This window comes from Galeopterus variegatus, unplaced genomic scaffold, assembly GCF_000696425.1.
Source record: "Galeopterus variegatus unplaced genomic scaffold, G_variegatus-3.0.2 Scaffold166, whole genome shotgun sequence".
Lineage (NCBI taxonomy): Eukaryota > Metazoa > Chordata > Mammalia > Dermoptera > Cynocephalidae > Galeopterus > Galeopterus variegatus.
Window position 1 is genome coordinate 844,509 of NW_007726277.1, and position 17,907 is coordinate 862,415.

A 17,907-nucleotide genomic window follows, 5' to 3' on the forward strand; every position below is an offset into this window, starting at 1 on the left:
TTTAATGTCTCTTTTGTACTTTAAGTGTCAAATTCTCATTGTATTGTGAATCTGATTGTAATTTCATCTTCTTTAAGAGTTTTGTGGTGAATAGAAAAAAAAATGGCAAAATGTACTCTTATCAGAAACACACACACACACACACACACACACACACACACACACAAATCATGGGCAGCAAGAGTTACATGCCTTAGAAATAACTACTTTCTGTTTTAACCTGGAGATTCTGCAGTTTGGGACTTTAAAAAATAAATTTTGCTTTTGAAGAGTAATGCATTTTCCTGGAAAAGTATCAGCACAGTGGGTATGGTTAACAATATTACTTAGATTAAGGCTTAGAAGTATCTCAAAAGGTCACCTAACACAATAGTCCCAGACTTCTTTGACTGCAAGCCACATTATAAAAATGGTTTATGCATTGGAACTCAGGGCACATATTAGATTAATAGAGGTAGATATAAAAGAAATAAACTTTTATTTTCATTAAATAACACTTTCTCTTACTATAAGAAATGCCTGGTGATATTCTACTCTGAGCTTCACTTTTAGAAAAAAATGTTTGCTACCCATTAAATTGATTTAATGGTGTACCAGTGGTTCATGAACTGCTGGATAGATCTATACTTACAGCAGAAGTTCAGTCCCAGTTGGGTTTCACTAACTGTGTGACCTTGAAAATCCTTGGTAAAATATACTTATAGCTTTATTTTGAGGAATAAATTAGATAATGCATGTAAAACTTCTAGTGTCTATTAGACTCCCGTCCCATAACTGTTAATTCCACTTCCAGCTCTATTTCTGGCTAAAACGACATCATTTTAATCACTCAAATATTTATGCTACATGTGAGCCTCCTAGATAGGAGTGCTTGGGAGAAGAAAGGAGGTATTTTAATACACAAATCCATAGACTGAACAGACTGAAAATTTTCTCTTTAATATTATTGGTCATTAATAAGTTTGGAGTAGTCACTTATTATAGAAAGTCTCAATATCAAGACAAGACCTGAATATCTGTTTGGAAAACTGATCGGCATATGTTGAGAATTTAATCAACATATCTTGTTAATGTCTGTGTCCCATGTTTAAATGGACTACAGGAAAAGATCGTATTAACATGGGAATGGTTGAGACACTGTCACAGCTGGTAGTAGTGACCACATGAGATTATTTAATGAAAGAATTTTTCTGAGCCAACCTTGCTTGGTTAGGAAGGGAAAGCTGAGAGGAAGAAAAACTGGCAAGCAGGGGAGGAAAGCCATTTCCTCCTACAGATAAGGAGATTCTAATAATTAAAGCTGATTTGAAACATCTGGTTCTGGATCAAGATGGAATAGACATATGTTTCTCAATTCCTCCTCCTAAACACAGCTAAAAACTCTGGAAATTATACGTAAAATAGACATAAAGAGGACTTTGAAAGATAGAGCGAAGACAAACTGCCTAGGGACCTTGGGACCTGAGGAGCAATATGGCAGTGAATTTTCTGTGTTTTCTTTTTGCTTCACTTATCCAGAACTGGCTGCTAGAAGAGCCAGTAATGGAGAAACTCCAGTGGGAGCAGACAAAAAACTCCGCAAGAAAAATGCCTGTTCTCTAGACAAAGAAGCAGGAAGGGACAAAGTAGGAAGAGAAAACCTTTAAATCATAATTTACGTATCCCAGGCAAACACCACTCAGAAGCCACAGCTAATCCCCCTTCCATCAGCAAAGACTGAGTGGTGAGTCTAAACTTCTGACTTTGCCCCTTTGTTCTTTTCCTACCACTATGAAGATTTTTATTTCTACTTGATGGTAACGAGGTCTCTCTCAAAGATGTCAGTGAAGGCCATGTGAGGATCCTGTACTTCTGCCCCACTTAATGAGACATTTCTCCTCTTTCTGTTGTGTCAGAGGACACTGAATTGGTGGCTAAAGCTTCCACTGACAGTGAGACCTCCCTTCTGGCAGTGGTGTCAGTGGAGGCCACAGAAAGAGCAGTAAAGAGGGGCCTCTCACCTTCCCAGCCATCCCGGGTGATGTAAGTGGATGATTAGTGAAGAGCCTGAAATCAGACCTCCACCTAGCAGTAAGGAAGCACCGCCCTCCATGACGTAAATAAGGTTAATTTGAAAAACTGACTTCTACCCCCTTTGGGCAATAACGAGGCAACTTCCCCCTTCATCTTCTGAAATAGATTTATGAGAGATCCAGAGTCTCATTACATAATTGGCAAAATGTCCAGCATACACTTGAAAATCACTCATAGCAAGAGCCAGGGAAATCTAAATCCAAAAGAGAAAAACAGTCAACAGACACTAACACTGAGATGGTACAGATGTAGACATCATCTGACAAGAATTTTGAAGCAGTCATCATAAAACTGCTTTAATGAGAAATTACAAACATGCTTGAAAAAAAATTTTTAAAATGGAAAGCCTCAGCAAGGGAAGATATAAAGAAAAAACAAATGGAAATTGTATAACTGAGATAGAAATAACCAAAATTTAAAAACTCATTGGGTGTTCTCAGCAGAATGGAAAGGATAGAAGAAAAGGATCAGTCAACTCGAAGACAGAAAGATAGAAATTACCCAATCTGAACAACACAGAAAAAAAAGAATTAAAAAAATAAAGAAAAATAGAGAATAGAACCGCAAGGACAAGTTGGACTACAAAAAAAGATCTAATATTCATGTTATTGGAGTTCCAGAAAAAAAAGAGGAGAAAGATGTTGGGGCTGAAAAAGTATTTAAAGAGATCATGTCTGAAATTTTTCCAACAGATGTAAACCTATAGCTGAGATGACCTCCAAGACACATCATAATTGAATTTCAGAAAACAAAATTAAAAATAAAAATAAAAAATGAAACAATTCCTGAAAGCAGTGAGAAATAAATGACTCCTTGCTTGTAGAGAAAAAACAATTTGAATTACAGCAGATTTCTCCTCAGAAACCATGAAGACCAGAAGAAAGTGGCACATTATTTTTTAATTGCTAAAAGAAGAGCTGCCAACCCCCAATTCTATGTCTAACAAAATTATCCTTCAGGAATGAAGGGAAAATAAAGACATTTGCAGAAAAAGGAAAACTAAGAGAATCTGTTGCCAGCAAATCTATTCTAAAAGAATGGCTAAAGGGAGTTCTTGAAATACAAAGTAAATGATAAAAGAAGGAATATGAGAACATCAGAAGGGAAGAAAGAAGAGAAGGAGAAAAATCATGGACAAACACTCTATACTTTCTTTCTCCTCTTGAATTTTCTAAATAATGTTTGAGGGTTGAAGCCAAAACCATAATGTTGTCTGATGTGGTTCTCATATGAAGAGGAGTTATTTAATACAGTGATAAACTAGGGAGGGTAAAGAGATACAGCAGGCAAAATTTCTACACTTCACTCAAATTGACAAAATGCTAATACCAATCGACTGATAAGCTATATGTATATAATGTGGTACTTAGAGAAATCACTAAAATAATCCATTATATATGAGATATGTTAAAAATCACTATAGATAAATCAATATGTTGTCTAAGAAATATTCGAGTAACTCATATTAAGGCATGAAAAAGGATCAGAGAAATGAAAAACAAAGCTAACAAAGAGAAAACAGACTAAAATGGCAGACTTAAGCCCTATAATTTCAATTAAATGAAATGTAAATGGTATAAATATACCAATTAGAAGACAGGGATTGCAGGGTGGATTAAAACATTATTCAAGTACACATGTAAGGGTATTATGCTGAGTGGAAAAAGCCAATCCTAAGGTCACATACTGTATGATTTCATTTGTATAACATTCTTGAAATGACAAATATATAAATGCACAGGACAACAGAACAGATTAGTGGTTGCCAAGGGTTATAAATATGTGTGGAGGTGGGGGAAAGGGGGTTTGATTATAAATGGGTAGGATGAAAATGTTCCATGTGGTAGAAAAGTTCTGTATTTTGATTGCTGTGGTGGTTACATATGTGATAAATGGCACAATGTTTTATATATATATATATATATATATATATATATACACACACACACACATAAATACATATATATGTATACATATATATGTGTACATACATATATATATACATATACATATACATATATACACACACACACATTGTGCCAATGTCAATTTCCTAGTTTCTGTAATGCACTATAGTTATGTCAGATGCAATTATTGGAGAAAACTGGATCAGTGATACATGAGATCTCTCTCTACTATCTTTGCAACTTCCTGCAAATCTGGAATTATTTCAAAATAAAATGTTAGAAACCAAGCAGATAAACAAGAGATTTGGTAGTCACTACACCAAGTTTTATTTCACTTGGAGAAGGTGGGAAACATAGACTGTAGTACCACCATTCACATAGTGCAGTGGCAGGATGGTAAAGCACTGTGCTGCAAAGGCCACCTTTATGAATGATAAGCAGCATACCTGGGTCAGTTATCAATTTAATGTCTCTCAGCTCCAAGTGCACCCTTTAATATATGCTCCATAATAAGTGACTAAATCTTTTTAAATGCTTCCATTTTAAAGTGATCACAATGTTTAGCTTTCTCACTAGAAGACAATGGAGGGACATTTCACGAGAAAAAATCTTCCTGAAATTTCCTGCCGGGGCTCAGTGTCAGCAGTTTTAAGTGTGAGAAAATCCATGGAGCCTGACCAACCACAGGCACAGGACACCATCCCTCTGTGATCTTACAGCCCTGGCTTTGGGATAACCTTTCTACAGCCCTCTCAATATGGAAACAAACCACATAGCTCCTTGTAGTCTGGAGGGTTACATAGGGAACAGATGATTGTATAAACCTCTAAGCATCCTGTGTGCTGACTGCCTGTAGCTTAGGAGATAAACAAAGTCCGCTGCTCCCTCTGCAAGCCCTTGCATAGCCTGTGTGCTCTGAAGGCCTCTTGTTAAACAGTCACTCCAACTCCCAGTGTATGGCCATTCCACCACTTGCATGTCATCTGCTCCATCTGCACTCTGGAGGGTGGTCTATTGCGTATCTAGAAACTGCAGACCAGCTACAGCCTCGCTGAAATCCAAGCTTCTCTGCTCTCCAGTGGGCTGAACCACACCTTCTCCGAGGAGGTCTGGACCCTTTGCAGGGCTGTCTTTCCTTGTCTGCTCTCCTTCAGCCCTGTGCTAATAATATACACTTTCCTTGTATCTGGCAGTTATTCTTTCACCATAGTTGTTAATTCTTTTTTTATTGAAACATAATTTGTTGTACATATCTTTAAAGCATAGCATTGAATGTCCATACCTGTGTACAATATGTGATATTCAAATCAAGATAATTAGTATATTCACTTTACACAATCTAATTATTTTTTTGTTGCCCTGTACCAATTTCTCACTAACTCCCTCCTCCTTCCCTTTTCCCACCTCTTGTGGCCTCGGTTCTATTCTCTCCTTTTGAAAGTTCAATGAATTATTGTGGTTGTTGTATTTTTCCTTCATTTTAAAAAAATTTGCTTATTTATTTATTTAGTTAATAGTTCCCACTTATGAGTGAAGACATGTGGTATTTCTCTTTCTGTGCCTGGCTTATTTCACTCAATATCATTTTCTCTAAGTTCATCCATGTTGCCATGAATAGCAGAATTTCATTCATTTTTATGACAGAGTAGTATTGTGCATATATACCACATTTTCCTTATCCTGTCATCTGTTGATGAACATTTAGGCTGGTTCCAATCCTGGCTATTGTAAATAGAGCTGTGATAAAGATGGGAGTGCAGGTATCCCTTCAGCATGATGATTTCCATTCCTTTGGGTACATACTCAGCAGTGGGATTGCTGGATCGTATGGCAGTTCTATCTGTAATTGTCTGAGGAAATTCCATACTGTTTTCCATAAAGGTTGCCCTAATTTACAGTCCCACCAACAGTGTAGGACAGTTCCCCTTTCTCTGCATCCTCACCAACATTTGTTATTTTCTGTCTTTTTGATAATGGCTAGTCAAACTAGGATGAAATGATATCTCATTGTGGTTTTGATTTGCATTTCCCTGATGCTTAGTGGTGCTGGGCATTTTTTTCATGTCTCTTGACCCTCTGTATATCTTCCTTTGAATAATACCTACTTAGCTCCTTTGCCCATTTTTTAATTGAGATACTTGGTTTACTGTAAAGTTGTTTGAGTTCCTTGAATATTCCGTATTTTAATCCCTTGTCAGATGCATATTTTGTAAACATTTTCTTCCATTCTGTAGGTTGTGTTTTTGTTTTGTTAATCGTTTCTTTTGCTGTGCAAAAGATTTTTAGTTTGATATAATCCCATTTGTTTATTTTTTTTTCTTTTGTTACCTGTGCTTTGGGGGTTTTATTCATAAAAATCTTTGCACAGTCCTACTTCCTGAAATGTTTCCCCTATGTTTTCTTTTAGTATTTTTGTAGTTTCAGGTCTTATATTGAGTCTTTAATCAATTTTGAGTTTAATTTGGTATATGGCAAGAGGTAGGGTCTAGTTTCCTTCTTCTGGGTGCTATGTGGATGTCCAGTTTTCCCAACACCATTTATTGAAGAGGCAGTATTCTCCCCAGTGTATGTTCTTATTGCCTTTGTCAAAGATCAGTTGGCTGTAAGTATGTGGGTTGATTTCTGGGATCTCTATTCTGTTCCATTGGTCCAAGTGTCTGTTTTAGTGCCAGTACCATGTTGTGTTGGTTACTAGAGTTTTGTAGTATAATTTGAAGTCAGGTAATATTATGCCTCTGACTTTATTTTTTTATTTTTTGTTTTTGTTTTTGCTCAGGATTGCTTTGGCTATTTGGGGTCTTTTGTTATTCCATACGAATGTTAGGATTATTTTTTTGATTTCTGTGAAGAGTATCATTGGCATCTTGATGGGGTTTGTATTGAATCTATAAATCACTTTGGGTAGTAGGGACACTTTCACAATGTTAATTTTCAGTCCAAGAGCATGAAATATCTTTCCATCTTCCTGCATCCTTTTTAATTTCTTTCAGTTGTAGAGGTTTTTCACCTCCTTGGTTAAATCGATTCCTTGGTATTTTATTTTTTTGTTGGCTATTGTAAATGGACTTGCTTTCTTGATTTCTTTTACTGATACTTCATTATTGGAGTTAAAAATGCTACATATTTTTATGTGTTGATTTTTTATCCTACAACATTACTGAAATTGTTTATCAGCTCTAAGATGTTTTTTGGAGAGTCTGTACATTTTTCTATACAAAGATCATGTCATCAGCAAACAGGGACAATTTGAGTTTGTTTTTCCAATCTGGATGTCCTTTATGTCCTTCTCTTGCCTGACTGCCCTGGATAATACTTCTAATGTTATGTTAAATGGGAGTGGTGAAAGTGGTTATGCTTGTCTTGTTCCTTTACTTAAGGGAAAAGTTTTTATAATATTTGCAATGGGTTTGTTGTATGTGCCTTTTAGTGTGCTAAGGTACTTTCTGTCTATACCTAATTAGCTGAGAGTCTTTATCATGAAGGAATGCTGAATTTTGTCAAATGCTTTTTCTATATCTACTTAGATAATTATATCTATAGAACGTTTCATCCAACAACTACAGAATATGCCTTCTTCTCATCAGCACATGGAACATTCTCCAGCAGAGACCACATATTAGGTCACAAATCAAGCCTCAGCAGATTTTTAAAAACTGAAATCATTTCAAATTTTTTTGGACCACAATGGATTAAAATTAGAAATCAATAACAAGAGAAACTCTGGAAACTATACAAATACCAGGAAATTAATTAACATGCTCTTGATAACCTAGGGATCCAAGAAGAAATTAAACAGGGAATCAAAAAAATTTCTTGAAACTAATGAAAATGAAGACACATCATACCAAAACCTTTGGGATACTACAAAAGCAGTACTAAGACAAAAGTTTATTGCAATGAACACTTACATCGAAAGAATAGAAAGGTTTCAAATAAACAACCTAATGCTACACCTCAAAGAATTAGAAAAACAAAACAATCCAATCCCAAAAGTAAGAGATGGAAAGAAATAATTAAGATTTCTTAGAGCAGAGCAGGACTAAATGAAATAGAGACCTAATAAATGATACAAAATATCAATGTCACACACACAAATTTTTTTTGAGAAGATAAATAGAATAGAGAAACCATTAGCTAGGCTAAGTAAAAAAAGAATAGAGAAGACTCAAATAACAAAAATAAGAAATGAAAAAGGGGACATTACAACTAATACAACAGAAATACAAAGAATTATTAGAGACTATCATACAGAATATTATAGTATATTATACTATAATATATATATTGTATTCTGTATGACATATATAGAAACAACTATATGCCAATAAATTCGAAAACCTGGAGGAAGTGGATAAATTTCTAGACATGTACAAACTACCAAGACTGAACCAGAAGAAATAGAAAACCTGAAAGACCAATAACAAGCAACAAAATAGAAGCAGTAATCAGTAGTCTCCAAACAAAGAAAATCCCAGGACTGTATGGCTTTACTACTGAATTCTACCAAAACTTTAATGAGGAGTTAATAACAATTCTCTTCAAACTATTACAAAAAATTGAAAGAGAGGCCAGTATCCCAAACTCATTCTATGAGGCCAGCATCACCCTGATACCAGTGCCAGACAAAGATACAACAAAAAAAGAAAACTACCAGCCAATATATCTGATGAGCATAGACACAAAAATCCTCAACAAAACATTAGCAAACAGAATACAGCAACATATCAAAAAAATTATATACAATGATCAGGTGGAATTCATCCCAGGGATGCAAGGATGGTTCAATATCTGCAAGTTAATAAATGTGATTCACCACATCAACAAAATCAAGGACAAAAACTGTAGTTGTTAATTCTTTAAATTAACTGTTCCTGTTTAACTTTCTGTGTAGCTTCTATTTCCAATTGGACCCAACTGCTATAATACTCTTGCTCAGTAAGAGATGTTTGCTCTCTATTCCAACAGTAGATCATAACAAATGTTTTCAGTATTATTAATGATAATGCATACCACTGTTCCCCTTATTCCCAACTGTGTTGGGGATGATGTGAAGTTGGGGAAACTCTGCTTTCCATACTCCCTGATCACAGAATGACAACTAACATGGCAGATGGCAGCATTTCTCTAAATATATTCCATTGAACATTAGGTTTGCCTGATATCTTCAGAAAATAATACAGAAAAAGCTGTATGGATAAATAAGATTAAGAAACTTAATGTATAGCCCATTCTAGGAGAATTATAACATGTACTTCCATATGAAGTGCTGTAAAAAGTCTTTCAGAAAAAAAAAAAAAGTCCAAATAATTCAAGGTTGTTTTAAACTTATTTGACCAAGGAAAATTTTACCATAAACCACCCATAATTTCCTCAGGTGTTGTCTTTCATCAAAGCCATTTTGACAAATGTTGATATAAGACAAAAATCACAATTTAAGGCAATCCAGTTTTCTTCTTTATATATATGTGTGTGTGTGTGTGTGTGTGTGTGTGTGTGTGTGTGCGTATATATGTATATATATATATATATGTATATATATATATATCTGTGTATATACGTATATATATATATCTGTGTATATATATACATGTACATATAATAGTAATATTGATTATTCTTCTCAGTCATGACTTTGGAAAGTTTTTTATAAAGTATATGATAATCATTATTATATTTAATAAATAGGGGTTTTGGTATCTTTATTATATTAAAAATTAGCTGGCACCTCTTAAAGATCACATGATTAGCTGAAACATTGATGTGTAAAATGAGAAGACTTTCCAGAATTCAGAGAATTGCATGATGTCAAAATCTGGGTATGTATGAACAGGTGTGATAGCTATATATTTTTACAATAATGTTGCAAAAGTAATTTAATTTTTTAAAAATTGAGTTGAAGTAAAGATCCCAAGGGGCTATATAGATGATATCCTGTGACCAGGGTTCAAGCATTGCTAGGTGGTTACAGCATCCTCTTTTTCACACTCAATGAAGCAAACTTTGATTCCTATGTGATTTCCTTCTGTTCATATTTCCAGAGGCCAGTTTTGGGGGCCTGCCTGCTGCATTATCTACTCATCCTGGTTAGCAATGTATAAGAACAACTTGAGTTCAAGAATGTTAGACATTGGTTTTCTCTGTCAAGTGGTTATCTTCACTAAGTTAATCATCAATATGTTGAGTCATTTAGACATACGATGTACCAAGGTAGACTGAGGTAGGAAGAAACTACAAATTTCCATGGTAGCTACAAGATTAGCCAATGACTCAAAAAGAAGCATCGGGGCACAGCACAACCAATGTTGGCATTCCAGCAGAAATATGTGCTGTTTTGTACTGTCACGACACAAAATATTTTGGTTCTAACTAAAGTAAATGAAGTTTGCATTTTTCTTTTTTTTAGGAAGTGGTTTTGGTAATTGCAGGGATTTCCAACCATGATTTCCTTCTGTCATTCTCTCTCCAGGATTTAATCACTCTGTTCTTCTTTTAGTATTTTGTATTTCTTGCTTTCTCTCCTACCACAGGGTCTTTGCAAATACTTTTCCTTTTTGTCTAAGTATCCTTTCCTTTCCTGTTCTTCTGGTATCTGTTAATTATTTTTCTGTTCTCAGCTTAAGGCATGACTCCCTCCAAGAAGCATTCCTGACTTACCAAAAATGACATAGCTCACTGTTTCTTCACTGTATAGATTGTCAGAATTATAGTTTCACATTTGTTTGTATAGCTATTCTATTAGTGTCTGTTTCCTAACTTGCAAAGTCCATGAAGGCAGGGTACCTGTCTGATTTTGTTCAACAGTTTATCCTTGGCCTCTAACACAGTGCCTAGCATACAGTTGTGACTCAATAAATATTTATTAAATATATTATATATATTAAATACATATTAACAGATTTTTTTTCCATAACAGACTCAATATATGGCACAATAGTTCTTCTGGAATTTGTTCACATTCAGTAGATCTTAGGGGAGACCCAATTAAATACATTTTTAATAAGCACCCAAGGTGATTTTAAAGAAAGTAGTCTGAAATTCATACTTGGAGAAACACTAATAAAGAAAGTGATGGTTTTCTTGGGCTTACAGAGGTAAAATCTGCCAAGATTTAATAAATATGCGTGAGCTCACATTCACATCAGGATTCCGAACACTATTTTATGTTGCTTCCAGGTAATTTGCTATCTGTGTGAAAGAGTAGAAGGTCTATAGAGGGAAAATTTTTATGCAAAGAAAAGAAAGCCTTGGCTAAAACTAAGTTGCCTATGTATTAACGACTGGATTTTACAAAGTTGTTCTTATATGTTGTGATCTCTGTAATTGTAAGAATTATGTGCTGCCTCTATTATTGTAACATTGAGCTTATGTTCTAATCATCATAATAATAATGTTAGATTTGTAGCTCACTGCATAAAGCATGAACAACAAAAGTGATTTTGCTTGTCAAGGACACCAATCTGCTCAGAGAAAAATTAAGTCTTTGAGTAAGTCCTGGGGAGAAGAAAAATTATCAAATGCTTTTGCATTCCACTGAAATTCCCTAAAGTCAAATTTTAAACAAGCTTTGTAAATAGTCTCATACGGTTGATTTACTAAGACTTCTTGTAAGTCATAACTCTTGTTTCTTGTATTTGAAGACATGCTTTGGTATACTTTTCTACTAAGAGTGTTACAAGTTTAAAGCATAGTAATTTATCAACTTGAAACACATATTCAAATCTAAGAAATATATGATTAGTACAGAATGATAATGAGTGAAAAGTTTGAAACAGCCTGATATATGGTGACAGTGACAAAAGTGCTAACACCTTTGATCTATATTTCTAAAAAGGAAAATTTATCCTCAAGTAATGACTTAATAGAAGAACATTCTTTATATGCAAATGTTCATTTCAGCATTTTTATAGTCATTTAAAAATTCTGAAGTTTGGGCCGGCCCTGTGGCGCACTGGAGAGTGCGCCGCTTGGGAGTGTGGTGGCGCTCCCGCTGAGGGTTCGGATCCCATGTGGAGACCGGTTCCCGCTCACTGGCTGAGCGCGGTGCGGGCGCAACACCGAGGGTTGCGATCCCGTTGCCGGTCCCTGGTATGGGCGCGACACTGAGGGTTGCGATCCCGTTACCGGTCAGTAAAAAAGACAAAAAAAAAATATTCTGAAGTTCAAGTTGAAGAGAATGTTTTACTAAATTCTGGTCTAGTCACACAATGAAATTATGTAGCCATTTGAAATGGTTAATATAAAGACAACACAAAAATATCGAAATAAATTTAAAATGTAACATTAGGCAAAGGAGTAAACAGAAAAGAATATTTTTTTTATTTCAAACTATATGTACATATTCAAGACCTGAAATTATTTTTTAAAATGAAAATAATTTTGTTGGTGTATTGGGGTGTGAGGCAGTTGGCTTCTCTACACTTTTAAAGGGAAAACAATTATAGTACTATCTTTTACATTGGTTTAAGTTGTCTACAGACTTCCATGGGAAAAAAAAATAAAGATTTTAAAAACAATTATAGATTTTTCTGGTATATTTTTAAATTTCCCTCCAAATACTCTAATATTTATAGCATCAAATTCCAATATTCTCATTAAGCAGAGAATGGCCATTGAAGGTAATTTAAACCCAAGAGTCAGTTTACTGCAGTCATCCCTGTTTTAAATTACAGTACTACTAAACCCTCTTCAGAAACAGCATGCAATCCCTCGCTTTTGTCTCTGGTGGTTTATATATATATATATAAACCATACATATATATATATATATATATATATGTATGTATATATATATATGTATGTATATATATATATGTATGTATATTTGTATTTATTTATATTTATATAACTGTATATAACTTCTATTAAATTTTTATATATAAATTTATATGTAATTTCTATGAAATTATACCTGAGCCTGACTGCAAGTGATTGTCATTTTCATTGCTCTAAAAGTGTGGCACTCCATGTCAAGTAACCAGCTAAAAGTTATTTTAGAAAAGAATAGAATCTTCAGTTACAGCAACTTAAGAAGCCTCTTCAACATATCTGCTGTGGGGAATGAATGGAAGGCCTTTTGCTGAAATTCGCAGGAAGCTTCCCTCAGATGTGGGCAGGTGGGGTTCTTCAGGAGGCTCTTTAACCCTGTTTTACTCTATGCAATAATTTAAAGTTTAAAGTTCTACAAATGTAGCATGCTGAAAAGGGTCTAGATCACATGCCAGAGCTGTTTCATAGAATAATTTCAGTCATAAAGCAGTTTACTTTTTTCATGAAAGATCAACATATGCCTACATAAACTTTTTTCCAGATATAATTTAGCAATTTTTACACCAACCAAAATTAGAAAACATTTTTGTTAATCAGAATGAAAGCTCTGCCAATTCGAGAATTAAAACATCAGAGTAGAATAAAAAGGAGTTATTGGATAGAACTTTTTCTAGTGGGCTCCTCATCTTTGGTAATTACTATTATGATCCTGAAAGGGGAATACATTTTGCAGTATAATTCTAGACTCCTTTAAAACAGTAGCTAATGATCCCAATAAGATGACAACATAAGAAGATCGTGAGGTGTATCAGAATCAGCAAGCTGCAGTTTCAAGCTACAAAATAAAAGGTTTCCAAGAACCTGCCAAATTTGTGTTGTCACTAAGCCAGATTCTCTGCCAAGAAAATCCTCATTCTTGCTACTGTAGAAAGCAAGTTAAGGTTAGGGAAATACATCAAACTAGCACCTACCAACAAAGACAAAAATCCCAAGGATTAGGATTATGACACTAACATTAGGGTAATTTAGTTTATTTTTCTGCTTTGGTTATATTTTCTGTTGCCGAGCATTCAGTTTTTTGTTGTGATTGAGAAATATTATCAGACAATAATTATTTTTTTCACAGAAAAAAAATTCTATAGGCAACAACTAATAATGTCTGTTCAGAAAAAAATTAATTGATCTTTTCTGGGAGGGAAATTTTAATTAGTTTTGGCAGATAGTTGCTCAATATCTACCGGATAAGAATGTGAAAGAAATGAGTTAAGAGTTTCAAAGAAAAGGCATTTTCAGTATTCAGAAAAAAAAAAAAAAATCTAACTAAAGCTTTTATACTAGATGTCGTCAATTTCATTAACTTTTCAGGCTATTCTAAGTTCATCAAAATAGATCTTCAATTATTTTTTCTTCTGAAAATTGCCTAACATCAGTACATTACTTAATTTACCACTAATATGATGCATGCATAATTCATACATGTGAAGGAAAAGATAGGAATAATGCATTTGTTTATTTTTCTTTCTTTTATCTCCTCATTCACATTTATTACACAAATTGGCTAAGGCACCTTGCTAAGACAAGTTATTTAGAGAGTTTATGAAGTTGTATATTTGCAATAAGCTTATCTTACCGCCATGTCCTTTTCTGTCAAGTTTCTGTCCTGTGACTCGGCTACCACAGACAAGTATCCATTAAAGGAAAACACAAATTTAACAGTTCCTTAACTCACTGATCTCATCTAACTAATGAACATCAAGCATGATGGACGTACGTCCCCAGATAGCAGTTACGAGACACCAAATCTCTCGTAGCTCGCTCTGGAAGCTACATTATTTAGTAAGTCATAAGAGAGAAGTGCACCCTCAACCATAACCCCTGCTCATGCTGGGTACTCAGATTACAAGTTTACCAGGTAAAGGCTGATTGAAGCAGCTTTTGTTTCCAGATTCTACAGAATAAAAACCAATCCTCAGTAAAAGGACCCATCTTGCAGCATCCTAGGAAACTGTCTGCAGGATGTGGATAATTAAGATTTAACCAAAGAAGGTATTTGTTAAATGTTTCATGGATTATCCTAAACAGGCTGTGTACCAGACAATACATGTTATTTAGGACAAAGCTGATGTTCTGTTGCATAGCTTCTACCACAAGCACACATGAAATATGTCTGTAGGAAAACAACCATCCAAAACTAGCTCTCATGATGTTTCAAATATGAATCTCAATGTTATTAAAACAAAGTTTTAGAGTTTACTGTGGAGAGCTGCTAAAGGATTAAGAAAGATAAGTCCTACTTCAAGGGATTACAGCCTGGTCAGATGCACTGGTTCTCACCCCTACTGCCCACCAACATCACATGAGATGTTGTTAATACTGCAGATTGCTAAGACCCCACTTGCGGAGCTTCAGATGCAGTAGGTCTGGAATGTGACCTGGGAATCTGCCTTCTTACAAAGCACCAGAAGAGGTTCTGATATCTGAAGCCTATGAACCCCACAGTTTAAAAAATACTTTGCTACATCGACAGAAATATTAATGAACTGGAGAAGATACATCAGCATTGACTAATTCAACGAATGTTTGTTGATAACTTATTATGGGGAAACTGCTATGCTAAGTACTTATAAAGCATTTATAAAACAACATTTAAAAACAGAAAATAAGAAGTGTTGGCAAGGGTGTGTAGAAATTGGAGCCCTTGTGTGTTTTTACGTTGCTAGAGGCAGTGTAAAATGGTGCAGCTCCTCTGGAAGATAATGTAGTGGTTCCTTAAAAAATTACATGTACAACTACCATGTGACCCAGCAATTCTACTTCTAGGTATACCCGAAAGAATTGAAAGCAGTGACTCAAGCAGACATTTGTACAGCAATGTTCATAGCAGCATTATTCACATTTGCCAAAAAGTGGAAACAACCCAAATGTTCATCAATGGATGAATGGATAAACAAAATGTGGCATATATACACAATGGAATATTCAGTTTGGCACAAGCTAAAATATGGACGAACCTTGAAGACAGTATAGTAACTGAAATAAGAGAAATAAGCCAGTCACCAAAGGACAAATATTCTGTGATTCTACTTAACAGGCACCTAGAATAGTCAGATTCATAGAGACAGAATATCTAATAGTGGTTACAAGGGGCTGAGATGAGAGGGGAATAGGGAGTTATTTTAATGGGTACAGAGTTTCAGTTTGAAATGATGGAAAAGTTCTGGAGATGGATTGTGACGATGGTTGCACAAGGCAAATGTACTTGTCTCTGCTGATCTGTACAGTTAAAAATTGTGGAAATTGTAAACTTCATGTTATGTACATATTACTACAATAAAATAACCCACAAAAACATGTCATTGAAAATCATGCAAATAGTGATCAAAAAGTGTTGAAAGTACACTGGCAAATGGCTGCTGTGATAAAATAAATTAAAATTGGCTTCCTAGTGTAGAGAAATTTTGTACGTGGTGTTGAAAGCAAAGGGATCCAGTCCTTGCGGCCTTGCCTCTCTCCCCCAAATAACACACATAAGTCAATGGGAAATTGAAACTTGGTAATTTATTATATAAGACAAATATTAGCTCCTCTGAGACATGATAGTAGACAGAATCAGATACTGCTAAAATTCTGTAATTAAGGAGGCAAATGAATATATAAGATTTCTTTCCCTTGAACAATGAACAACAACAAAAATAAAATAAAAATTACCTTTTTATTCAATAAATGAATGAGGTTTAGACTGAAGGGGTGAAGTAGGAGAATGTGATAATATAAACACACTGCTTATGGTGCAGTAACAAAGAATATAGGACTGGGGCTCACCACTCCAAGACTGTTGCCCAAGATTTTCTACTCAGCCAACATATGGCTTTGACATTCAGTGTCTTTTAAGATGAGATGGGATTCATAATGCCTCTGTGCCTTGAAATTGTTGCATAAATCACTTATTAGAGGAAATATGTGGAATTTTGAAAGTGTTTCACAAAATTAAAGTAATTTCTTTAGGCAGTATCAAGAATGGTATTCGATAGAGACTTATTTCCTTTGAGAAATACACTAATTGAGCAGTACACTAATATCAATCAAAACATGTTTACAAATTCCTCAAAGGTTGTACATCAATTTTGAATTTACAACATTTACTTTGAATTTTTAGTGGAAGCAAATTATCCATTAAGAATGGATCTGATTTTCAGAAATAAAGTCAGTCTAAGACAGGAGATTGAAATGGAATAAGATGTTTCATTATGCTTTTAAAATCTCCCAGAAATGCTGAGATGAGGGCCAGCTGTCTAGGGTAGCAAATGCGCACTCAAAGATACTAAAGTCAAGTCCTTTGGACTACGGAGAGTTTACAGTCTGATTAGAATGAGTCAGAATATCAAGAAAAAAAAAGGCTGTGTTTTCTTAATATTTATATAAATTGGGTGGTCCTTTGAGGTGTTCTGGGTTCAAAGAATATGTTCCAGTCCATTTTCTGAGTGCATTGTTGATAGCAGAAAGTGTAGAACAGTTTGACTCCTCTAAGATCTCAAATTCTTCACTTCATGCCTTTGAACCCTAAGCATGAGAAGTGACCCAAACACCGTAGGTCCTACTTTGGGGCACTGACTCAGACAATGAGTGCTGGCAATCAAGTTTCCCTGGTGGGAGTAAGGAAGCTGCTCAGGATGAGGCTGCAGGTGAGTCTCTTGAGAAAAAAAAATACATAAAATAGGAAGGTGCATCTTATGGTTTGGTTCAGAACTCAGTGGCAGGTACAGAGTCTCTGCTCAGGTCTCAGATGAGGTCCAGGCTCATGCCCATTTGCAGCAACGCTTTGAGGAAAGTCATTCCCAGGAATTACTCTCATTAGAACAACTCTTTACACAGGGCCAATTTCCAAGGCTAACCTTGGCCTATGTGTTCTGGGTCAGGACTAGTTTTAGGAAGATTATCTCAAGGAGTTAAAATCATGGTTTCACGTTTCCCTCTGAGACTCCCTATATCTAGAGGTGCACCAATTTTCCCTTTTTGTTAAATCTTTGAAGCATAAATGGGCCTGTTCACCTTGAATTCCAGATACTATAGTCACAGCCGTTAGACATGCCCAAGGTTCTTACCTTCTCAGATAGGTTACCCTTAATGAGCTCTGTACCTACAGTGTGTTGAACCTGGCAAT

At 35.0% G+C, this 17,907-nt stretch overlaps 1 protein-coding gene across 1 annotated transcript in view; it reads right to left on the reverse strand.

The window, feature by feature from the left end:
* Positions 1–16,661, reverse strand: part of XIRP2 (xin actin-binding repeat containing 2) — a 346,249-nt gene extending 329,588 nt beyond the window's left edge. Inside the window, exon 1 of the mRNA XM_008594722.1 lies at positions 16,569–16,661. The gene's annotated coding sequence lies outside the window, so the exon portion shown is untranslated. The remainder of the gene's footprint in view (positions 1–16,568) is intronic.
* Positions 16,662–17,907: the final 1,246 nt, after the last annotated feature.